General features: G+C 41.6%; 1 long non-coding RNA gene across 1 annotated transcript in view; it reads left to right on the plus strand.

Annotated features, from left to right (window-relative positions):
* Positions 1-626: 626 nt before the first annotated feature.
* Positions 627-26,881, plus strand: part of LOC145446091 (uncharacterized) — a 171,287-nt gene continuing 145,032 nt past the window's right edge. Inside the window, exons 1-3 of the long non-coding RNA XR_013917206.1 lie at positions 627-677; positions 792-889; positions 1,030-23,310. This is a non-coding gene — a long non-coding RNA (uncharacterized LOC145446091). The remainder of the gene's footprint in view (positions 678-791; positions 890-1,029; positions 23,311-26,881) is intronic.

The following is a 26,881-nucleotide window of genomic DNA, read 5'->3' on the forward strand; positions in this document are numbered from 1 at the left end:
AATCAATTTGCCTTTGTCAAAGTATCTGCAGCTGGGTGCTGGCGACGTTGTGTCTCTGGGAAGATTTGTTGGTGAATGGAAGTTTCGCCCGGCATCTCCCAAACAAGAAACGGCTAAGCCGAGTATCATAATGAAGAGACCGAGGGAGGTCTTCTCAAAACGAGAGAAACCAGGGGCGAACTCGTCTCTCATCAAACAAGACAGAATTTCTATATAAAACCAAGGCGCGACTGCCCACGGGTCATAGTAAGTCGCAGTACCTGAAGTGTCGATATCTTTAAGCTGCACGTTTGGATTACACGGAAACATGGGCAAAGCAATCTCGCCAAGACCCATCTCTACAACCACTTGCAGTGAGTGTCTCACCAAGCTGTCACCTAGCTCGATCAAAATCAGCAGGCAGGAAGGATTCGAAATTGGTGACTTGCTTCACAAATTGAAATCCGTGGTGCCGGCTGTATCTACGAAATCAACTGAGGAGTTGTCGTCTTTGGAGATAATGCAACACGCGATCGATTACATATACGACCTGCGTTCGACGTTGATAGAAGCGGAACAGGAAAGTTTCAGCGCTGCAAGCAATACGGTTGCGACAGAGCATGTGACTGTCGCCAGTGTATGTTAGGCAGTCCGTTATGGAAAGGAAAACTGCCAGCAGCGGCCTGGTTATTTTCAAGGTGTGTTTAACTCCATTAAGTGTTACATAAGCGTGATAGTAATGTTACTTTTTACTTAGGTTACTCACACATATATCTAACACTGTTGCGATAACAGCTTAAATTTTGCTTCAGACTCGAGCCCGTAACGACCGACGCTAGGAAATGTGAACGCGGACCAAGTCGACCCGAATGCCCGGCGAAAAAGGACACCGGTCTTTATCTGATATAAGGTTCGTAATATTTTCTGTACGCATCGTATCCACATTTTTTTTAACAAGTGTATGTATGCTGTGAACCTTCACGTGTATGGCACATTGTCACTGCTCTATTCGTATGTAGATGAAAAACTTATGCCTGTTTTATTTTACAGAATTTCAAAACTGCCGGTACCCTGAAGACTGAAAATAGCGTTCGCGTACATCATCACCCTCAACGTCATGGGGAGATACGCTATCTGTTCTCATACCTTTCACGATTACACTTCGACCTATGTTTTTCGTGTTGTGAAATGTTGCTTTAAATAAGAATACTCTGAAATGTTACGTTGCATACTCAATGGGAGTGTTGTTTGGTTAGGGCTTCTGTAATGTCAGCGATTGTGGGAGTTCGTGATAATTTATGACAGGGGCACTGTCGGTTAATGTGGCGCAACACCGTTAGACGTAAATAACAGCCGCGTTGTAACGAGCTATACATGTGTACAGCTGTTTGCCATTGTCAGATGTTTTACGTGATTGTCGCAGCTGCGAAATTCGCCCACTTCAGCCTCGCTCCCGCGCGGCGTTAACTGTGTTTACCGCTTTTCGCGTTAGACGAATGCTCAATTGCTCAAACACTGGCGAAACGCGTTGCAACAAGTTCTAGCCTGGTTATGACGTGGACCACCTTTCACCGCGTGAATTTACAGTCGTATGCAGGTTTAACCGCACAGTATGCAAACTCGGCGTTGTTGGCCCAGGTGCGATTAGGCGCCAGACAGTCCGCACCCTGAGGTCACAGGATTTGCCCGACATGCGTGCTTTATAAATTGAGAGCTACGCTACTTCACACACGCAACGGTGTTAGACACTGGTACATTTCCGCATTGGATGCAGGACGCGTAAATATGTGGATTTTGACGCATCGCTTATGAGAGCTATCTGTAATCGACGTGCTGCTGTATTTGCACATATACAATTGTACAAATGTACATGCTTTTATTCGATATCTCCTGAGCTAAGCTGGACACAAGTACAGCTAAGAAAAGATGTGACGCAGGTGCGTTGGCGGCCTTGGCGCCAGATAGTCTCATAAGTTCGCATAGTTACAGCAGAAATCGACGTCTTACGCGAAATGATTTCATTGCGGCTTGGTGAAAACTTCAAAATCCTATTTGATAAATTCCAATATTCGGTGACGGTTTTCGTATCCTATAAACATCCATGGGATTATCCGATTATCTGCTTAGCCTGTTCACATAAGAAAGAATCATTTGAACTGACAAATGGTCACTGGTCAGTGGTCAGTTGTGCTTTCCAATCCCATGCCACTCTTGAGCCACTATCTGGGTTATGTCCGGAATACTTCGGTGAGGAAGTTGACCGTGATGGTAAATTCAAGATTATAAACTCTTTTGCTGCCAATCGCGTTGGATGCTCATAACAGCCCATATATGACATCCTGTATCCATCCCTGGCCCATTATACACAAGGTTGGGCCATATCACCATATGTATGGCTCAGTCGTGATTCCCAAATTATGTGACTTCATAATATTTTGCTAGCACATACGTATGCCGACATAGCGCTGGTTGTGGTAATATTTCTTGCTTAACCCGAGGGTTTGGGTCCAAGTACAGCGCACCGGAACTATGGGTGGGTGGGTGATTAGATCAGGGGTTATCTCACAAGCGGTTGAAAGTGCTAGGAGAAAATCCTATTTTTCACGTCACAGAATTCTGAAGCTTGACCCCCCGCCTGACGAGTAGAAAAAGTTTGGATTACAGAATTATTTGAACAAAATCTAACTATACCCGTCCCTTTCAGACGTACAACAATTGAGATCGACATTGAAATTTCGTAATTATATTCATGATATGGTCTCCTTCGTCATGATATTCCAGAACAAAACTCGCAAAGTGCGTTGCAAAGTACGGGCCGACTGTCCGTGAAGATTTGATTACAAAATTCCTTACGGGAAAGCGTAATCGATTCGCACAAGCCTTAGCTGTAGGCGACGTTCCAGTCTTCACTCTTTAGGAAATACAGGCGCATCTCATATGACATAAAGTAGGGGTCTAATGGATCATCCGATACTAAAATCGACTAAAATGACAGTGAATTAATCCTGAAATAATAATTCCTAATCGCTCACGTCGGTTTTGATCACACTACTTATACTCAGAACGCAAATAATAAAAAAGTGTACGTTACGACAATTACATTCGCTTATGCCCCTCCGAACAGCTGTGTCATATAAATCATGTTCAAAGCCACGGCCCTATTCATTAGCAGATATCAACACGGATAAAATGCGTAATCATAATATCCTGTTGTGTGAAAAGGTGTACGAACATTGAATAATGAACATAGAAAGGAAACGCAAAATGTGGGTGCTTTTAGATTACTGTCGGGCGGTCCTGATTTGCGTTAGTTTCGTAAACATGCCGATAATACACTCTTGAGCAAACAATTCATCGAATTGTAAAGGGTTACCAAAAAGAGCAAGACACCGACAATGGTTCACGGCGTGGAAGTTCGCTAAGACTAATAAGAAAACTAAACTTTTCGGTAGAGCGTCAGCAGACACAGCGGCGTCCCGCCACCTGGTAAAATTCGGTTATCACCTGAACAGGATTTGATCGAATGGAAAATACCTCATCGCATGTCGATAGCCGAGAGATTACAGTCAGGCGCGTGACAGATCATTCTGAATCACCTTGGTTTTAATTGACGGAATTAGCGCCGCTTACATTTGAGATTACAATTATCCAACAAATCAGCTCCCTTGGCATTGTACTGATGAGATCTTCGGAGAGCTAAAAAACGCAAAAGCGGAACATTGCAGCGCGAACTACGCGCGCTATACTAACGTCACCGCATCACCGCAAATATGGACGAATGCGTGACTATGAAGATATGTTTTAAAGATATAGCTGCGACGGGTGTTTCATAATACGCAATAAATCGTTAACAAAGAAAACCCAGTGATGTGTGATCTGTTTTCATTTATGTACAACGACACCCTATGTCCGATCAGCGGTCTCTTCTAATGGTTCGAAAATTGGCGATGATTTATAGTTGACTGTGGTTGGTAACGCTAAGAAGCGTGTGCTACTAAAGCTGCAATTATTGTTATGTGAATAATCGAGCTATATCATTGCGTTCCGCGAACTGCGGTGATATCACTGCTTAAATATCCGAGCCAAGGAAGCGTTATTTGAAACTCTATATACGCCTAATTCCGCGCTCAATCGGAATAACAAACAAGTTTGCTTAGGTGCGCGCGGCTTTGCTGTTTGCTAGTAATATTTGCAAATTTCCTTTTAGGTATTGGTATTTGCAATTATACTAATTGTGAAAGGCGGTCGAGATGAAAGTAGGCAAAGTGCAGTTGCCCCAGACTTGGACCTGCGAATTCAACCTTTCGACCCGTCGAAATGGGGAGATAATAAGCGTTGTTGCTTCCCTAATGAGTTGCTCTCCACAAATCATTGCGATAAGGCTAAATTCATATGTTTGATACCGAAATCTTTCGGACAGATGATGCCTCAAACTTGATCACTGTATAGGAAAGACTCTGGAACAGGTTGCAAATCGGAATAGGTTCGCCGTATCTGGACGTTAGCAGCGTAGACTTTATGAACCATCATGAACCCGATCGATATTTCGCACTCGTGCTGCATGCATGTAAATGGGGATGGGCGCACAAAAAATGTGAAGTCATTTATGTGACTCGCGTACAGGCCGGTGCGTCTGTTGCGCGCCACGTCTACAGGGAATATTTGTGGGAGGGTGGGAAGGACGGCTCGGGCAGCTGCCGGCCTGCGCTCGCTGAAGTTTCCCACGTCGTTCGTTTGACTACGCGCGTAAGTTCAGTTCGAACAATAACGCTACAACGCGTTTCAGACGCCTATCGTGTTTCTATCGTACAACGATAGGTCGCAAGGTATCGTTAGAAAGGAAATTGATTGAATATGACGCCACTTGATATAGCACGCCGAGTAATAATAAGGCCTCCCTGTCTGGATGAGTATTTTACCATATAATCAGATATGGACCTAATACCAATGAAGTCTATACTTAACCGGTGCAGCGAACATAACTATCATCGCTATTTCAATTGGCATTCCTGTATTTTACACCGGATTGGTAATAGATCTGTGACGTCACATTCTGACCACCAGGGATGTTTTGCTCGAAGTTGTTTCCACCATTATAGGTAGAAGTTGAAGGATGGGGACAAAGATACTGTTTGGTCGACCAGTTTATTTTCTGACTCTTCGAACTGCAAGTTTGATTATTATTTTTATCGCACATGCGCATCTAAATATATATACCGCACTGTAGATAAATGGGTGGAAATAAGTTCATTAACCAGATTTACACCATGACGAGGGGTGCATATTATTGGAGTTTCTGGTTGTTAATTTGACCTTTACGTCTGTTCAAGATGGCTAAAATAAGTCAAATGCAATGTTTGGTATGGAATTATGTCTCAGGAGTGTAAAGTGCAGGGGTGTCAAGCTCGAATTAAGTCGCGGGTCGCACCAGTCAACTGATTCCAGAATGTTTCCTCATGCCATTGCTATATTTATTATTATGAACTGTGATACAGTGTCATATACTATTATAATAGTGTATCGCGGTTCATAGGGGTATCGAGCATGTATCGACATATATATTCGCAAACATTGGAATTGGTAAAAACGGGATGATCGGCCGGTTGAACACAGTTATGAACCTCTAAAACAGTGGCGGTAACGACGATATAAGTAGCCATATTACTGTGCTCCCTTAGCTTAAGTCGTAATCTGGCTTTGATCCTGTGTATGCGATCTGAGATACAAGAGATTAACTGTAAACGATTGGCGTGTCTCCGGATTCCGCGGACCTTTCGAGTCGGAAGTGACACAGCAGTACGCCCACAGATACTTGAATTATTCTATGTAACTATAATATATTCTCGATATAAACTGCATATAACGGTTCCGCTTTGGCGTATTCACTTCGGTGAATAACTACTTTCTCGTCAATTTTTCCATAAAACTCTGAACTCAACGTGCACTTTTTTGGCTTCTCAAAATTGGGAATAGTGGCAACTATACAGTGAAATCACAACACCGCAGTCGGGTGGTTATAATGTGAGTTACGTACATACTCGACATTTGCTGTCTTGAGGGATTATTTAATGGCAGTATTTATTTGAAAACATCTCAACATGTGCTACAGATGCTGGATAAGATAAGCATTTTTCAATCTACTCAGAATTGCTTCGCAGGCCGGATGAAATGGTCTGGCGGGCCGGATGGGACCCGCGGGCCGTATGTTTGACACCCCTGGTATAGTGGGCTCGGTCTACGCTATAGGGTTACCATATTTTGAAAATCTAAAAAGAGGACACTTTTTCAGAATTTGCAGACTTGCAAAACCGGAGGAGAATTCTAAATCTTACTTACATAGTGGTCGGTTGACTAAAAAAAGGTCAACTTTCCGCTCAGCTCCCGAAATACCCGCCAGTGCGTCACTTCGGTTGCTGATTTATGGCATTTCAGTCGGATTTTCCGATATATAGGACCAAAATTCTCAAAAAAAGAGGACAAAATCTCAAAAAAGAGGACAAAAGGGCGTCCTCCGAGGACACTTTCAAAAAAGTCAAAAAAGAGGACAAATCCTATTAAAAGAGGACGTTAGTCTATGCGTACCGTATTTTTGCGCTTTATTGCAGTGATACGCGAAAAGCCTGTTACAACCCTGAGATATATCTTTGTATGAAATGGCACGTTTGACTAATTTGCACCAACTGGAGCGGTTGGGAATGCAAAACGTTTTACCGGAAAGTGATGCTTTATTTACCCTTCCGGTAGGACGGAAATCGTTAGATCACACGATTTTCGTTTGACGTTCGGAGATGACATGGTCATAGATCCCGGCTGCAGTACTTTCTAAGTTCCAATCGACGACATCATGAGCTGATAAGATGCGAGCGTCGTTTGTATGTTGACTTGAAAAGGGATGGGATTTGGGGATTTAATCGGGATTATTCATATTGGGATTCGGATTTACAAAGTTTGCGAGACGTAGGATTAGGACTTGGGGTGTGAACACGAAAAATGCCGAACAATTTCTAAGTTTCATATGGGTTTGAATAAATTTAAACGGATAACGAATACAAACTTGAATTAGGAAGAGGAGGCGGGTGGTAACGTGGTTGTTTAATCCACCTTTAACGGCGCGTGTCGATTAAAGCCTCGGTATTAGTATAGACGTGTCGTAGGTTTATCTGGGCTCTTCCGTCATTTGTGTTAATGTGGCATCTAGACCAGTGGTTCTCAACCTTTTTCACCTCGCGGACCTGTAAAATTTCAAAAAATGTCTGGCGGACCGTTGAATTTTTAAAATTGGAATGAAGCCAAAATGTAGAGTATGCAACCGTTTTCTGCAATTATATGGTGCTAGAGAGCAACATTTAGAGGGTTTTGATCTTAATTTATTATCTTCATGATGGCATCCAGGTGATTTTATGGTAGTCAGTCTGCTGAGTCAACATAAAATTGCCTTGTCCAGATAAACGTGCCGTTAAACGTCCAGATAAACGTTGAGAGTCGTTTACAAACGTTCGCGCCGAAGGCCGTGGGTTTAACCGACCACGCCAACTTGAATAATATCCTTCTCTTTGACAATATCGAGAGAACAAGCGTTTCGGAGTCGAACCAAGCACCTTGTCGTTCCATCTTGCTCATTGCCCACTACCAGCAGACGCATAGGCTACTCTGGCAACTACGAATACTATGCGTGCCGCAAGAAAACACCTTACAGCGACTATACCACCCCCAGACCCTACACTTGGGTAGATGTTTTCACCTGTACTTGTGAGCACACTCATTCAACTCAGTGTCAGCAGAGAGTTTATGTTGCATCATCGCGCCAATAGCGAAAATTTTCGATCATTCATGTCTTAATCGGGTTTCTCGCTGCCGAATTTTGCCACACCGTTTGGAGTCCCATGTTAGCCTTAACGTCATTATGTGTTGGTACGTCGTGGTGCGGTAATGCCTGACGCCGAAATGCCTATTTTTATAAATCATGCGTGTTTCTCGGAGAAGGGCTCCTAAACATTTAGTGACACTAAATCGCGAAAAGCGCGAAAAGAAATTGAAAAATGTTGGGGAAAAAGTTTCAAAAAAATACACCATGATTTATGTTCATTTTCAAAATAATTTTGGGCTCTTTTGAAGCTCGTCCCCTCTCCAATTGGGTGGTTTGAGGGAACCCGTTACGGTCCTGCACAAAATTAATGAATCAAAAACGAGTGATTGCGCAAACTGCGCTGTTTAGCGACGAGTCAGCTCGTATCTGTTATGTACTTGTCGCTCGCATGTCGTCTAATGACACGTCCTGAACTTGAAGTCAAATCAAACATGTTTCCATAGCCCTAATGTTACCTCACGAAGTTCTGAATTATTTTAAAATTTGATGTTTTATTTATTTTATTATTGGACACGCCTTTAACATTGCATCTTGAACTTGTGGTATAAAATTGTAATATACCTGGCGGACCGACAGGAATGTCGTCGCGGACCGGCACCGGTCCGCGGACCGGCGGTTGAGAACCACTGATCTAGACGTAACGGCCCAGGGAAAAACCCATACGCAACAAGAGAATGAAAGAGCAAGGAAACGTCAGAGAACAACAGCAGATCATGGACAATATCAATTATACACTGGGTCGGCCATTGTTACAATGTGGAATTGTGGATCTTAGATTGATAGACCGTGCTTGATCATTTCGACATCCTCCTAACTGTTCATGGAGCCACATTGTGTGTTATGTATGGTGTTGTATGTTGTGTGTCTAGCGCGGATTCAAATAATTGCGTACAATTACGTATTTCTTTGTACAAATGAAGTAAAATGCAATGAAAAACTCGGCTCAGAAGCAGCGGACGTCAAAGTTTCTGAAGAAATCGTGGAATTTGGGGGTCTAGTCAAAGTGATGACCTTTATTCCTTTTAGTCAACACCGCACATTACCGGGAAAATACGGGTATATCAGGAGTCCATCCGAAGTGATGAAGTAACAGTACTTCATTATGCGGACCACCTCTGATTGTTGATCTTTATGATATCGAGGTAATGCATAATTTTGAAACTTGAAACTTGCTCAATTCTAACGCTGTTACACTGAATGACTAGCGACAGCTTGCGTCCGGCTACAACAAAGCCTGCTCGCATTCCGACCCACTCGGCCTTGTTTGTATACGCGGCGCACGCGAGTCGCGACCACGCCCCCGTTACACCTCACGTATTTCAAATCGCGACTGATGCTTGACAGTCTCATTAATTGGCGCGAAAATTGAACTCTCGTAGCACGCCCGCTTCGCAAAACAAATGCTAAGTCCCGCGAGGACGGTCTGGCGTTCAGGGCGCGAGTATTTGCACTGTGATAACAACTGAAGCGGAATAGCTCGGGTCGCAAGCCGCCCGAAATCGATTTACGATATATTCCGCGTTTCACGACATATGGACGGGTCGTCTGGGCTTCGAACGCAGCGCGGCCTGCAAGGCAGGCGTGCGCATGTCGTTATAAGCGATTCCCGCCCAAAAAACGTCTGCATCAGGGATATCTCTGGTCTCCATACGTGGGTTGTTATGATTTGAATTGGTGTATGGAGTCGGCAGTTATGCGAGTGTGGGGAAAACTATTGGCGACATTCAATTCGGCTTATTATTAACTTTTCATTCAATGAATAAACCACGAGATTGCGATACAAAGAAAAGACAGGAAGGAAGGTGCCGAAATGGCTTGGAGTGGGGTTTAAATCGGACACCTAACTTAGCCTAGAAGCATGTAAATAAGATGCTTGCACACTGGATTATAGAAATAAAAGGGTAACACAGTTGATAAACTATTCACTAAACAGGCTGCGGCATTGACGTCGATTAAGCCGGCATTCACATGATATCTACACAATACGGCACTTATCTATTTAAATAAATACGAGTAATTTACGAAGTAAGATAACTGCGATTTTATTTTATTCATACTTCGTTTGCAATAGCAGTTACTGAAGCACTCGGATAAGCATATATCTCAGTATTGATAATGATGTATTTGATCGTAGGTTCGGGCTTTATTTGGTTTCTATACCTTCTCGTGCGTAACATTCACGGCATATATCATACTATCCGGAGCTATGACGAGATACCGTGGTGGTATGAACCACAGCTGCGGGTTCGAGTCCGACCGAGGTCGACTCCAGAGTCCCTTCCCAAGTGTTGGTGGTTTATCTAGGCTGACCAACTGATCAGCGTAAGCGGAGTCTTAAAGCCTAGAAGTGGGCCGTGCTACAAGTCGGCAGCAAGTGAATCGTAATAAAGAGTATCGGCCTGGTGTTAATGACCTGACCATTGTAGTTGAAAAACATAGTAACAACATTATAACAATAATAAGCCATACATATATTTTGGTATTATATCATTCGATAAGAAATAGTGTTTTTAGAATTTGGCGAAACCTTGACACAAGTGATATATTTCACACCAAAAGTACTTTGTATATTGTTGATTCTGAACGATAAGATCGCAGACAATGAAGGAATTCTCCTCGAGGTACGCAACGTCACGTCATTCTAATTGAGGTAGTATATCTGTGACGTCAAGCCACTGTTTTTTTAATGCTTTGAAAGGATGTAAATGTGAACAAATGAATGACTGAATGTATGCCTTTGGTAAAATGGCAGCACCCTGCAGTGGCTGTAATATCCGAAAGTACAACCGCATCCCACAAAAATATATTGGATTCTGCTGACTGAAGCAAATGAAAGATTTCCATTTTCGTACTGTCTCGGTCAGATCCTTCAATTCTTTTGTATTCATAACGGCAAAGCCGCATAGTATAGTGATAGCAGAGGCCCGCTTCTTCAAATGCTTCCGAAACTACCTTTCCTCCCCAATTCGTGCCGTTGAATTTCTGAAAGGGTTAGCATAAACTACGCTGTGGGTGGTCAGTTCATATTGAACTAATTCGCTAAGCTTTTTATTGGCGCTTAAGACGAGCTTTACGGCGTGAGAACGGTCTTGGTTTTGAGCGTGGCCGTATATAATTTTATCCGCGGTTAAGTCAATGTATATTAATGAAATAAAGCTTACCATGGCACAGTTACAGCGAAACTGCCACACAACATCGTATTCGTTGATATGTTATAAGTAGGGCGAATTTTTTGACATGCGAAAGAAAGATCAAAATTTTGTCACAATTGTATAGCGTTAGGTCAAAAAGTGTCAAAATTGTTTACGAAGTCAATTCTTTTTTGCAACTCGCATTTCGTTTGTATCGCAGGTTTTGCACTGTCAGTGAACTTCTCATTTGACATTTTACAACTTGTAGCCTACTTTATAGGCCTACCGTTGTAGACGGCCCATTGTGGATCATAAACATTCAATTGAAGCAAATAGATTGGCATGGTGTTATGCTCAGCGCACCGCAATATCCTAAATGAAGTAAGACTACGTGGGCATTGCATGGTTCTTATATCAAGAAGCGCATGATAAAAAATTGTGATGTAGACACCATTGTCAGAATGAAGCGACACGGTGTGTCACCTGCAGTGTACGCACAACTTCAGTGTTGTCAGCCAGCAACCGTTGCTGTTGAACGTTCTTTCTTCATTCTTGCCAGTTCCAACCAGAAATGAAAATAAGTAGTACAATTCTAACATTATGTGGAAAACACCAAATTTGCCTACGTTGGTCAAAATTTGGTCAAAATTAAGTTATTGAAGATCAAAAAATGCCAAAATTTTGATTGTTTAGGTCAAAACCATCCATTTTTTAGCTAAAAATATCGCCGTAGTTACAAACGTACTCCTATGAATCGAATGTCAAGTAGCATTCTAGGGATGCCTCGATGTCGAGATCTCAAGGCAACATTTCAAATTACCACCACATACCAGACGAATTCCTCTTCAAATGCCTCACTTATATTAAATAGAGAAACATACACTTCGCCGGTCATATGTCATCGGGGCATGTTTAGTAAACTTTGCAACGAACAATCGAAGATGTATGCGTGTACCAACGGACCTGCTGACTAACTTTATTAACATGGATTGATTTTACACGAACGACTAGCGGATATATCAGTAGGCTAGACTTTGATCCTTAGCTCAAAGGTGGGAAGTAATGATATCGATGTGTGTCAATGTATAAGATCCTTTTTGAATCGATCTATCGATAATTCCTATTTCTGACTTTTAGCACATGGACACTATGACTGTGCTATATACTAGAATGAAAGCGTGAATCCTCCCCCAATGACGTAAGAGTGACTGGTTTGATTGGTAGACTTCAGCAAGTCGTTTCCACTCCTTCCTAATTATTCATTGTATCGCAATTGTGTGGTAACTGAACCTCTCTTTGATATTGGCTCATGTTTTGACAAAGAATCACGTTCACAATATCGGAAATACAGTGACGTCAAGTTGGGAGTCGATTGCCTCAACTAGAAATTGTCAGATATGTCATATATGTGCGTCTATTGTGAGTAGCATAGGTAAAAATTCGCACGAATACGTATAATGATTGTGTGCACGTGGGTTGCGTAAATGTGTTCAGGAACTGCATATATTGTGTGTACTACTGAAATCAACGATACTTCTATCCTCAAGTGGTCAGTATATCGATAAGTCAAATTTCATCAAAGTGAGCCATTTAGCATCTCGGAATCGACGCGGGAGTGCGTTACTGTTGCTGAACCCAAACCTGTTTGGATAAGATTTTTCACGCACAAACATTAACACACTGTTTAGGTACTCCCATTGTCATTATTCATTGTAATTTAATGTAATTAGTATTACTGTCACAGAAGAGATGGTTACCTTATGCAGACTATCGTAATTTCGTCACTGTATAAGCCTAATGTCATGGATGTTATATTCAACGAACACGAAAAATCCACTATATACTTTCCAAACAAAATGGACATTATAATACTTCGTACTCATTATAGGTTGAAGATCAATTCCGAAAATTATTAAATATCTGGTCTTGGTGGGTTTCCTAATAATAATAGGTCAGACTGAGTTTTATTGTTGCGAGCGTCATCAATCAATCATTTCGCTTTATGCCAATCGACAAGTGTTGCATAATACGTTACACGCCGGGCGCTGCAGTTTTGAGGATATTCCTTGCCATTAACCTTGTCTGACCGACAAAACTCGATGTAATTGCCAGCAATCGCCCGCGTATTTAAAAGATTATTCAGCATCAGTGATTTCGGAAGTTGAGTGCTTGTTCCTTGTGACAAATTGGCGGGCCAGGATTTGCGGGTTGGATGAGCACGCCGACGCGAAATGGAATAAATCAACACGATACCGGATGTGATCACGGAATCCGATTTCTTGATACAACAAATCTATTTTACTCCCCGGTACAGTAGGCTACTGAAAACCGCGTCTAGAACAGTCTATGCTCACACTCTTATGTTCACTTAATTATAGTAATAATATAAATATTGTTGTTATCATTGCAATATACACTTTTGAGATAGCAGTGGGCAGTAACACAGTTCCATTCTTGCCTTAGGAGATTTCATTCCGATATTACCGCAGAAATCCCATTCCTCTTCTAAGACTTCTGTATGAACATGAAATTGTATAAAACAGTTCTTGTAGATGTACAATTGTACATATCGTGCAGTTGTACGCATTATTATTAGTGCTCAGATCTGGCGAACTATTCAGAACTCAAGATTGCCAGACCACCGTGAGACATATCGGCCTGGCCTACTGAAACTGGTTACGTTATCTCCTGTTGCTTTGCTTTCCATTCCTGTCAAGTGTCCGTGCCTCTTATATACAACTTCTGGGCCATGGTGTGGCTTTTCCAATCTTGCCCTTGTACCGCAATCTTGTGACGTTTTGAATTGATGGAATTATGAATAAACTGAATGCGATTTCCTTATGCAGCGGCCGAATAGAGGTATTGCGACCTCGTTAATGGATTTAGTAGGGTCATGGCCATGGTAGGGTGCACTCAAATTTCCACCAACAGTTGACAGTGACGTTCTTTTGGTACGGGAGAGTCAGACACATAATGCCAAGGCTTTCCGTGAACTGAAACCTCACAGTTATTCAAGTTCGCACCGTATCGTTACCAACTCTTTCGCGCGACAGAGACATTCTGAGACTTCGTTTGATAGACTTCACCAAGTTGTTTCGACTTCTTTCTAGTTTTCACTCCACCGCAGCGACGCATGTGCCCTTTGTACTTAGTTGTATTCGTACTTGGTAGAGCCCGCGCATTCCATACGTGCACAACTGCACAGTGCACATATACATTACACAATGCATGCTTGCACAGCACATATAAGCAGAGGGGTTACCTATGCGGTCACCGTGAACTCCAATGGCATTCGAAAATAAACCGCGCTAGAGGAAAGTGTCGGCGAAGTTACATTATCGCATATAGTTATTTAATACGGCGTTCTATGACACTTACACCTGCCATATTGCGTAAAAGTGGGGAGTTACAAATTGCGATAGGACGACCGCGACTCGGCCAGCTGTGCCAAGGCGTATCGCAGTATTTTCTTGATGTGCATTTGAGTGTTTCGCTGCAATTTGGAGAATATTATAGAGTAAAAACAGATTAAAATACCTTTAATAGTCTAGGGTGCATATACCTTTGAGCGAATTACATCGAGGGCACGTCGAAAATTTGGAATGATTACGCCTTAAATACGAAATAATTGGCGCAATTGCAGCCTATATATCTGATTTCATTTTCATATTCGATGTAAACGATATTTATTCGGGCATTAAATATGGCATTATTATGTCAGTCTGGCTTTGAGTATGGTCTCACTTGGTGCAATTTCAGTCATGAATATTCGAAAGTTGAAGTGAAGCATCACTAAATAGACATTTAGACGTCAAACATTGGCGCGTGGCATTGTGCGTCAGCAGTTACAGATTGAATGCAAAAGGTATGAAATTCGTAGATTGATTTTGTCTCTATCGGATTGCGTCGTGAGGGTATACAGTACCATCTAACGGCGATTGAGATAAATAACGTAGAGCATTCCACAGCCGTGCCGAAATGTATACAATACATGTCTACGTAGAATCAGGGTTGGGATCAAATCACTATATCTTCGAGTCATAAGTCATTTCGAGTCACTGCTAATTTTGACTCGAGACAAGTCAAATCATTTTAAAAAGATTCAATTTAAGTCACGAGTCAAGTAACGCATATTATACACTGGTCTACACGATATTTGCGCCAGGACTTCTTTGGGTCATCTATACCTAATTTGGGGGCGCTGAATACGAATCTGACGTCATTTTCGCTCTATCGCATGACGTTTCCGAGATATTATATATGTTGCATATTTATACTTTTTCGAGGTAATCAAGGAGATTTTGGCTACTTGCAGTACTCACTGAAGTGGTAATGTTTTACATCTACTTCAACATCTACTTGAACAGTATTCTGGATGAAATAATTACGTTTGCAATTTGGTTTTTGTAAAGTATAATGTAGTTCAGAGATAATATTGCACCACTATTAGAAGTTAAATTTTCATAAGAAACCCGTAAAATAGCATCTGAATCACGGTAACTGAATATATTTTCCGACGATTCTACCATGGGTGATGTCATTATAGTCATTCTGCGTTAACTGCGACGATACAACTTCCGATTTCGTATGTATCCACCTCCGACTAACTGCTGAAAGTATGCGACAACTGTTGAAAGTGTCACGGCAATAAACCAAAAGAAAAACAGTTCAGAAACAGCTTTCCTCGATTCCGATAAAATGTGACAGTATATATGGAAACTGGACAGGAATAATTAGCATGATAAGTACAGGTGGAGATTAATGATGATAAATTCTTTCAAGTTATCAGGATAAGCACTTTTTTCTTTGGAAAAGCCGACATCCTGTTTCTTTTAAAGTTTCAAAACAAAATCAAAGGGCCACTTATTTGGGTCGTGTACCGGAGTGAACAATTCTCTTCTACATAATATACCAACCATACAATGTTTATTGGTTGCAAACTTTTACATTTTACGAAAGAGCAGTGTGCACTCACAAAATGCGTTGACCGATCAAGTTTGCAGGACAGATGTATGAAGATGGATAACGTAGGGAACTAAATTAGGCACGGAGCTAATAATAATCTTTAATCGTAGAGTGGTATATAACGACGATAACGGCTAGAGACCAAAAATAGTTGCATCCACGGGTCGAAGAGAGGTCCTGATCGGACGATAGAGAACCATACTGGATTCAAGCTCACCGAAAACCCTGTTTTTCTGTTCTGCAACAACCCAGGTTTCATCATTATAACTGATTTCAACAACAATATTTGATCTGTTGCTGTTGACGCTCACCGTAATGTCACTAACGACAGCCGAAATTTAATTAATGTATGAAAATGAGAAAAATACATATCGATAAAATCTGACGTAATAGAAAAATTCTTAGCACAGAAAAGGATTCAGCAACTTAATATTAGCCTGAATCAATCATTAATTGTTTTTTTGAAATTTGTATGGGTCAAAAAGAGCTTCCGATTGAACTAAGATAGAGAATCACTAGATTCAAGTTCGCCGAAAACTCACTCATTCTGTACTACAACAACCAAGGTTTCATGATAGATGCAGAGAAATTCTGAGCACAGAATCAGATTCAGCAACCTTAAATTAGCCTATATCAATCATTAAAATTTTTGGCTCAAATTTTTTTTCGAAATTTGTAGACCAGCGTTATCAATGTGCCAGGAGGCAAGAAAGCAAATTTTCCGATTTCGAGTCAATTTCAAGTCATCACATATATTAAGTTTGGAATGTTTGATTTTAATAATGGGTGGATGTTGCATATACAATATACATGCATAGCTGCATATATAGGGTTGTCCGCCACGAAATAGCCAAACTTGGTGCCATGTCTTCTTTAAAACTACCGAAATGATTTGAATATCGGCGGCTCTTTATGCAAATGGGCGAGAATTCTATGTCCACAAGGTGGGCTCTATTCATAATATCATGAGAGACGGAATATAATTCAACGTAAACGACACTGATTGGCTGAAATGCTGCATGAACACTATAAAGGCAGCACCGGCTTCGTGTTTGGATACTTAGGTATAGTTTGTTAGCAATTTTAGTCGAAATCGCCAAGAAATGGCGACTTTAGGTCTGATACACTTTAACTGAATGTTCTTTTCGCACGTTGGATTGGTGTTATCGTGACAGTTAAGGTCATTATGGCGACAGTTAAGAGCATGCTAGAGTTGTTTATTGTCGCTATTGGCGGAATTAAACAAATCGAACATGCAAAACGAAATGCTTTTCATACTACGAGTCCGAGTCAACCCAAGTCATTTCAGGGCAATGACTTGAGTCAAGTCAGGTTAAGTCACACTAACACCGGAAATCACACCTTAACGATGTCGCTGGGCGCTTGATGCGTCATGGTTCTAAAACTGTGGCGCCTATGCTGAAGCCTATACTGGGGTTAATCAAACCAATATCAATCCCACTGCTCTGGAATCATTAGGATAGTGTGCCGCCACAAATTCTCAGGTGTGCCACGAATCTGTTTGTAATTTTTAAAAAATAACTCCATAAGTATATAAAACAAAACTGCTTCTTAGTTGATAAATAAGCACACGCGACCATTACAATGAACACAATTATGGCATTGCCGATCACTAGGTGCTATGCGTCGAATATAGTCTTTAATTCGTTCCACACTCTTGGTGAATCAACTCATAAACAAAATTTACTCCGCAAAATATGAGCACACTGCCTGGACTTCAGCTTGTAGTTGGTTAGCCCATCTGGAGGTAATGAATCAAGCAATCTGTCTGCGAAGAACAGCTCATTGATATACGGAATGTCCTGTTTTTAAGCGGTGTTTCGGCAGATGAGATATGGTGGTCTCATATCAAATCCTATATCATGATAGGTACTAGAGCGGGACAAGGACCGGATCCGGAATTGGTATCCGGCTGAATTTTCTCATTTTTGACCGGTGCCGGATCAGTACTTTTTCTGATACCGCTGGAGTCTGGTCGGAGCCGGATCGGTGATTTTTACTAAGAATAGGACAGCCTTACGATCCTCCACCATCGAAGCAGTGGCGAGATAGCGCAGTGATATAATCCGCGGCTGCAACACCAATGGGTTCGAGTCCGACCGAGGTCGACCTCCGTGTTCCGGTACCTAAGTGTTGGAGGTTTACCTAGGCTCCTCCTCGCCACCTCATCCGCGTGAGCGGTGTCTTACAAAAGCCTAGAGGTGGACCGTGCTATAAGTCGGTAGTTACGGAAAATAAGAAGAATATCGGCCTGGTGTGAATGATCATAGTAGTCGACAAACACCATGAATACCCCGAGAACAAACAAACAAACACGCTCAAAACTATAACTAAAGTGAAACGTTCATGGAAATAAACCTCATACTAAGTCCGAGTCGGCATAATTACTTCAGATAAGGATCAGGCTTGATCTTTGAGTTTTTAATTTCCTGTTTGCATTGTTTCAATCAATATTCAATACCATCCCGTCAGTAGTTAATATTATCGGAGTTTTTCGGACGGGATCACGGACACTTCTAAAACCCGGTCTATAGGAGTCGGAACGCGGAATCGGTTTAAAAAACAGGATCGGAGTGGGACCAAAGAAGTTATCGATCCGTTCCGCACTAATAGGTACAAGAGCAATCAGAAATTTAATTCCATTTGCATCATGCATCCATGCATTCATGAATATATACACAGCTTCTTTGTTTTGACTGAAATTAAAAGCTGTGCACGAGAGATAATGCTTGTAATTGAAGACGAAACGCGCGTATGTTGGCAACAGTGCAATGTAACCTTGTTTCAGTCGTATATAGGTTCGCATAGATAAGCATGGTCTTTGAATTAACACATCAATTTTTCTTTTAAAGGGCAACTTTTTTGTAAGTGTGCCACGAGCGTTTCATAGTGTTGCCAGTGTGCCAGAAGTCAAAACAGTTTGGGAACCACTGACCTATCCCATCAATTCAAATGTGTCGACTCTAATTGCAAATTGCTTGTTGACTTTCTCATATATTAGAACTTCTGAATTGGCATGTTGAAGCAACGGAATGAGAGGACAAACTGTTATCAACAAGTACGTGCACATCTGTACACTGCGCAATTGTGCAGCCACTTCCCGGAAAGGGATTTAGGAGCCTGGCCTGGCCCGGATGTGATGTATCAATTTCGCCAGGCATGACAATCCAATTTGCTGTTATAAAAATTCACGGCACGCCTGCTTTCATCATCGACGGAAATACAATCAGCTGGTGTTTCACGTTGTCACATATACTTGCACTGAGTGGTTCTCCAATAAACCAACGCCGCGGAAGTAGAATTATCACAACCGTGTAGCACCCATGAAATTGACAGACATTCAAGTAATACATCTTCAAATAAAGGCAACAGCAACTAGCACGCGCAAATCTCAACGGCAAACGCATAGCGGACGATTAGGTAAACTGTTTCTTGACCAATTTCCGGCTCTCGACAGTCTCAACGACTATTCATTTCCGAACGCGGTAGATTAGATGTTATCGGGGTTTGATATCACCGGCATGCATTGCGATAGTGTATACGGTACTTCGCCACTGATGTATATCCCAAGTTTGCAGTGACCGCATAGCATAATATTTGTACGGGAAGTAACGCGCGACAGAACGGCATCGTATAAAACCTCGCCCATTGTACAACATGCAACTTCAGTCTGGTAGATGGCGTAGCTCTATTCGGGTGTTGGAGAAGTCAAATATTTGTATGAATCCGTTACTATACCCTGGCAGATACTAAGACCAACCAAAGATGGGATTTTACAGCAATTGTCGCCTTGTCAACGCCAATCAAGCTCTTTCATCAAACGACAAATATGCTAAACGGAGTTACATCATTAAACGTTCTGATGCATTTTACAGGGACTTCGGGAAATCGCCGGCGCCAATTCAGACATACTTATAGTCGACAAATGTGGGCATTATTTCAGTATTTGTGATCTGTAGACTTATTATATGCATTAAATTCACTAAGAAAATTCATAAATGGTAACTGTTAACGTCGTTTGATGTGCTATAAAATTACCTGGTGCCCGCCAAATGGTGCCCACGGCAGAATTGAAATGCCTATAATTCACAAACCGACGAGATAACTAGCATCGATATTAGAAAAGGATAGAGTCGAGGTATAGGAGACATTAAATATTTTGGCATCACCCGTAATCAAAGTTAGCGCTCTGTTCTCTTTCTTTTTGCTTTACAATATTCAACAAGCATAGTCAACATTACCATTTAGATGGGACTCCTAATTTATTTTGTGCCGTCGTCGTATATACTTACTACACAATACACTGGGCATATTTAACCTATAAGAATACCTAGAATACCTAATGTATCTATTTATAGATTTGACGGATGAATGGGTCATCATCAGGCCTGTTTATTTTTGGATTTCTCCAAAAATAACAAAAATAGCTTATTTTTGGATGTTTTCAAATTTTATTTTTGGAGAATCTCCAAAAATAAGAAATGAAGTGTTTTGAGCACTATTACTACTGAAAAAATCCACCAAAAGTATGTTATTATCATGTATTCAAGTCCTCCAACACATATAGATATCATCAGTGATCTTGATCTAACTTTCCAATAGCCCTACATTCTTCACAAATTTATAGTCTTTGGCCTGGAGAATGCCTTGTAAAGAATATTAATCACTGCGAGACGCCCCGCCGAGACCCTCCTCCCCCGTGATTTTAGCTATATCGGGCTCGAACGTCGCAATTGTGCGAAACATAGAGGTTAGGGGTCCAAAAATGAAGGAATGTCTAACTCTTCAAACTTTCCAATCTTCCAAGCCTTTGCTCCTGAAAAGCGCTCGTCAGTAATGCGCTTGAAACCTCTGATCCTCCACGAAGTTGCGTGCCTCATTGAACTTGACAGCCCGACACCCTCTGACCAGAAAACCTTCCTTGTGGCGGTCCTCGTTGTCCCAGTCCTTGCCTGGACACAGAGCTCGAAGGCGTTCGACTAGGCGCATGAGCTCCTGCTGCTCCATGATCAGAACGTCAAGACCATGAAGCTTCGTGACGGTGGTGCTCAGCTCTGTGAGAGCGTGACCATGCGATCGAGAACGATCAGATGGATCCACCGCTGCAGCGAAGGTGCACACACCGGACTGTTTTCGTCCATAACATCAAGGAGTTGGTATACGGTTTCCAGTCAACCAAGAGGCCATCCTCTTCATTGACAATAAACGAGCGTCAACAAACTTGGGGCGCGCACTTTTCATCTAGCGGATCAAGTTGTATTGTCGTCTGAAGCATCAGCAGATCAGTCCCGTCATCGTGTGGACGAACTGATTGTGACAGAGGTGGCGGTATATGATTTCGTCGTTCCCTTTGCCTCACTCAAGCTGCCTTCCCGTCTTCTCTACGTGTTGCACTGTGAAACTTATAGGAGTACAAAGGCGGAGGGGCGAACAGGCAAGGTCAGCAGAAACGTGAAGTGGATTGAGTGGAAGTAGTTTTAGCGTTTCGGTTACCCCCGCCCTCACATAGATGCTGTTTTTGTGTGTTTTTATGAGTTTTCTGGTCGTTTACATCGCTCTGACTTGTTTATTTCACTGAAAAACTTGAAAAAACATCATCCAAAAAAATCTTATTTTTGGATGTTTTCAAATCTTATTTTTGGAGAATCTCCAAAAGTAATACCCAATATCCAAAAATAAACAGGCCTGGTCATCATGGAACTAATGTCCCCGGATAACGTTAGGTCAGGACACGCCAGTATACCCCTTTAGAGCATCAGTTAAAGTTGTAACGGATATTTGCACAACACGCCTTTAATGCTGCTATGCTTCGAGGCCCTTTTACAAAGCCAATGATATAATAATCAATACTCATGTACTTGCTACATTATCATCCGCCGCTATTTAATGTAGCAATGACACATTTGAAATTCACTATTATACTTAGGGTTGTGTCTAAAACAAACATAAATTTAAAACAACCAGGTTTTTTATTTTTATTTTTCTCGAAGTCATGACGTCACGCATATTCAACTGTGACGTCATTGTGGATTGATATTCACAATTGAACAAATAGGGTAAAGGTCCTTTGACGAAGGCTTCCAACCCCTGCCATATACGGACCATAAATATCTTTAAACAGGACTACATCTTGCAGCACTTTTACGGTCGGCGGTCATCATCATCAGAACATTTATTTCGTACCAATGATCTATACCAGGGCCGGCCAACCCGTGGCCCACGGGCCACATGTGGCCCGCGAGAAGGTTTTGAGTGGCCCGCGAGGTAATTTCCGACATTTCTGATATCATCAAAAATGGATTGCACAGATTTTGAGCTTGCTAGGCCAACCAAAAATTTGATTAGTCTGGCCGCAATACTTGAGATGTGATGACTAAAATATCAGTTCCAACGCATTGACAGATCCATCAGCCATTCACATATTGGTATATCTTCGTACACTACAGTAGAGCAGAATAATTTGTGATAGATTTATCAAAGGTAAAAATTTTCTACAAGCTTAGCGCAATATGTTGTCACTCGATTTCTTGTTTTTAATATTGTTGCCCTTTTGTGAAAATGGAAGAACACCTAATGTATCAGATGAGTCTAACTATATTCGCAATTACGAGACAAAGTGTCGTTCAACATATGCGACCTTGCGTTTGCGCTCGCAGTAAGACCGTCGACCATGAAACCTAGGCACGAAATGATTGACGCATGTTGGTCACAGCTTTCAATATCGATCTGTCCATGCGCCGAATAGCCCAGTCCTCGCAAACTTATAGCCCAGCGATATACAGCAGGCCCGTAATATAGTCAAGTGACAATATCATTGACCTATGAACTTCAAAAAATTTTCGCGCTTCGCGCGGATAGTGGCCCGCGCAAGTATTTACACAGTTATTGAACAATTATACAACTTAAAAAACACTTTATTTTAAAAGATCTTTGTTCAAAACAAAGTGTTTTAAACACCCATTTGTTTTAAATGCAACCCTAATTATACTTGTACTACGAGAGCACAGAATATCTAAACATTCTATAATAGGGCTTATCTCTTGACTATATACTTGGGAAATGTTGGTATTAATAACTTCACGACCCCTCAAGGCAGCGTAATGGTGAAGCGTCCGGCTTCTTGATCGGAAGGTCGTGGGTCCGATCCCCGGCTGGGTCAGACCAAAGTATAGTAACACTAGAATCCATGACTTCCCTGCTTGGCGCTCATGCATTGCTGGGATAGCATGAAGGGGTGGTGCAAGACTTTATCTGCACCTTCCTTGTCCAGCGGCATATGCACATTGCACATCATGCACTCATGGTATGCATATGCACAGATCGTGTGTATGTCTATCACGAGTCGGTGTATATACCGCAAAAAACATCAAGGAAAAAAAATAAACTACGTCCTTTCCTTTCCCTCAAAGTATGCAAAATAGTAATACACACCCGGTCCCAGGATTTTGAAACATATTTACGTAATAGGCTTGTTTAATTGATCGAAGAAGTCGTGCATGTCTCATTAAATCATTGTTTCTGCGGTAATTGCCTCGCTAATGAGGTCGGAACAGTCAATTCCAGATCAGCGTGTTTTCATACCGCTAGCGCGGTATAATATGGACAGTGCAATATGTGGGATAGTATGTTTTCTAAATGGGGGTTATTATCATAGTGCAGTCATAAATCTCTTTGCGTGATAATACTCCGCAATTACGACTCGTGGGAACGGCGCGACTTGGTATTTACACGTACCATAACTGTCATACAAACATAACTCTAAAGAGGTCCAATTGCAGAGTTTCGTCTAGAGCCAAACTTGAAAGACGTATCTAATCAATTACTTCTCCGCTGTATAACGTTATTTTTAGTTTCGCACGTTGCCAATTTCAGATGAAATACTATTGCGTTTTCAGTATCATGGCCCCACCTCGTACTTGATCGCATGCGATTTCTAATTGCTGTGTTGCAATCTATTTGTTACATCAATTCCAAATTGGGTGCTCAGCAAGACTATGCGTTTCCAACAACAACTTGGATCTCAGTCGGGTCGATGTGTTTTGGCGTTGTGATAATATTTCGACACTCTAACAGTCTATATCTTACCATGTCAAAGCAAAAATGTGTGCTGTCTTTTACAACGCTGAGTCGACTCATATGATGATAATGTCAAGGCTATACAAACGTGAGGCATGACAGAGTACAAGGACTCTCAGCAAATGCGCAAGAGATGTACAGTATATTCAATATTAGTCAGATATATTTCAGTGCGACAGCTAGGTTTGGAAATCCCATCGACACGCGCACACTCCCAAAAGAATTCCACTGCATAGACATATGGAGGAATATTGAATTGTACCACTTCCTCTAACTTACACCGGTGACGAATGTATCAACCAGGAAACATGACGGCGCCTCTCGTGCACTTTATGACGCCTTCCGTAAGCTCAAAAGGAAGCTCTACCAAAACATTACAAACAGCATGTGGAAGCGATTATGAGGAAACGATCATGATCGCAAGAAACAGCTGTCAATCTTTGCCGTTCCGCGAAGTCATCAGCATCAGACAGAATGACGTGCTTCGTCTGCGGCTGCATGGGTATATAAATTGGATATATGGGTTTGATGTGGCGAATACTAGGAATCGATACGATTACAGTGCTCTGCTATATATTAATGGGCGCCCAAATCAGCGAAAAAAGTTGTTAGTAAACACTCTCGACTAACTAACGTGCTTGAATCATCAACCTGTTATAAACTCGCATCTGGGGTTAAACGCATACACCGAAAGGGTATATGTCCAACGGACACACCTCGAAGATCGCCTTGATCCTCATGCGATCAATCGTCTCGCGTCGTTGCTTAAACGGGGATTTATGTCCAAGATCAAGTTCAAACACGTTGGCGCGTACGACCGCACACCTTAGATTGAAACAGTTGCTGCAGCGTATTATATATATCAGGGGTGGCCAACCTGCGGCCGTAAAACGAAATTTGTGCGGCCACCGACGCGTAATTCCATTACTATGTGTTGGCAGCCATCGACATGCAAATTTAATTTTCAACTTGACTCCCGAATTTTGGAGAGATTTTAATTAATCTTGAGATTTTCTTTTGCGCTAATCAAATGTGACTTCATTCTGCGATTTTAATATATTAGCGCCCTTTGCGATCTGAGACCCGCACAGTATGCCACAGATGCGAACAACAGATAAAATGATGCGCGCCTTGTAGAAATATCAACTTGGAATCGTGTGCTCCTCGCGAATGAAACATGTTTCTGGTACGTTTGGGTGATTCCAATACCTTTCAACTATACCAGGGGTGTCAAACATACGGCTCGCCAAAATTTGTCATCCAACCCGCGCAGCAATTCTGAGTAGATTGAAAAGATCTTATATTAACCAGCAAAGTTGTAGCAAATGTTGAGATGTTTTGAAGGAGTTACACAAATATATAACAAACATATACGAGTTACACAAATATGTAACTCAAATATCTGTGGTCGCACTGCTGTGTCACTTCCAAACCAATAGGTCATCGGACTTTAGAGAAACCCGACTCGCGATTTTATACTAATAAACCAAATTCAAATGTTCGCGTTTACAGTTATATATTGTATTCCTCATAACGCGTAAGCAGGGCTAATGCCAGACTAAAGCAAAGGGAGCATAGACATATGCCCACTTATATATTCGTTTGCGCCACTGTTTTATCGTTGTTAACTGTATTCAACTGGACAAACATCATATTTTTGCCAATTCCATTGTTCACAACTAAAGGTGTTGCGACTCCTTAGGATAAAACCCCTTTAATCCATCCATATGTATATGCCTAACCAAGTATTCTAGTGAAAAGCAGTAACATTTTGGAATCAGTTGAATATGGTCCGGCCCGCTAGCGATTTGAAGGCTTGAGTCCGGCCAGCGACGCAATTTAAGTTTGACACCCCTGCACTATATACTGATGATCCTGATGGAAGGTCAAGAAATAACAGCATGCAACTAATAACATGAAAAATAACAATTGACCCATCAGGCCATCACCGAAAGATGCATTATCATTTATAAATTGCCCTAATTTTTCGAAAGCACTCCCTCCATCAGCTCAACCGATGAATTTGATCAGTGATCGGTGATCAGTGATCACATGGGCTGATAAAGGATGAATATTTGATAGCAATATGTGAAACTACTAATATTATTGACGTAATTCATTCGTGAATCTGAAAAAAAATCCCCGCTTCGAGTATGACGTATCCTAGTAACTATTCATAACATGACCAGACCACTCGTGATTTCTGTGCTTATATAGTAAGCCAATATATATAAAAAAAGAAGTAGATAAGTACGGAATTCACCGAAAATGGACACGGACTCGACACGTGGACAGTTTAACATGGTAATTTGGCGTCCAGTTGGTTCATTTCGTCTATGCCTTGTAGGCTACATAAGTAATGAAAATGCAGCCGCGCAAAGCAAAAATGGCCACCCCTGATATATAGGCCTACTGTATATATGATTTCCCATGTCACACTTTTCGGGGTCCGATTTGCCAAACACGCGCAGTGACAGTCATTCCTAATAGACATACAAATTATATTTGGATCTAGTGGTGTCAAATCGCTCCTGGACTCCATAGATTTTCTGAGAAACCCAACAGCATTGGGTGTGAATAAGGGGGGCTTGTAGGCCAAAAACGAACTCTGGCTTTTAATAAAATTCAACCAATATATTATCATAGAATATGAAGGAACATTTCGCCTCAGTGGCATGGCAATGAGTGACATCTTTTTAATGACACCGAGCGTACTCTGATTAATGACAACTACTCTGGCAATATCTTTTACAGCCAGGAAGGTATAAATCGTGACGTGTTTAAATTAGCTTTGCGACGTGATATGCCCGTGTTCACAGCGAACATTATATGTAACTTTATG

The sequence above is a fragment of the Botryllus schlosseri genome, chromosome 9 (assembly GCF_051294905.1).
Source record: "Botryllus schlosseri isolate E-star chromosome 9, Bs_hap1, whole genome shotgun sequence".
NCBI lineage: Eukaryota > Metazoa > Chordata > Ascidiacea > Stolidobranchia > Styelidae > Botryllus > Botryllus schlosseri.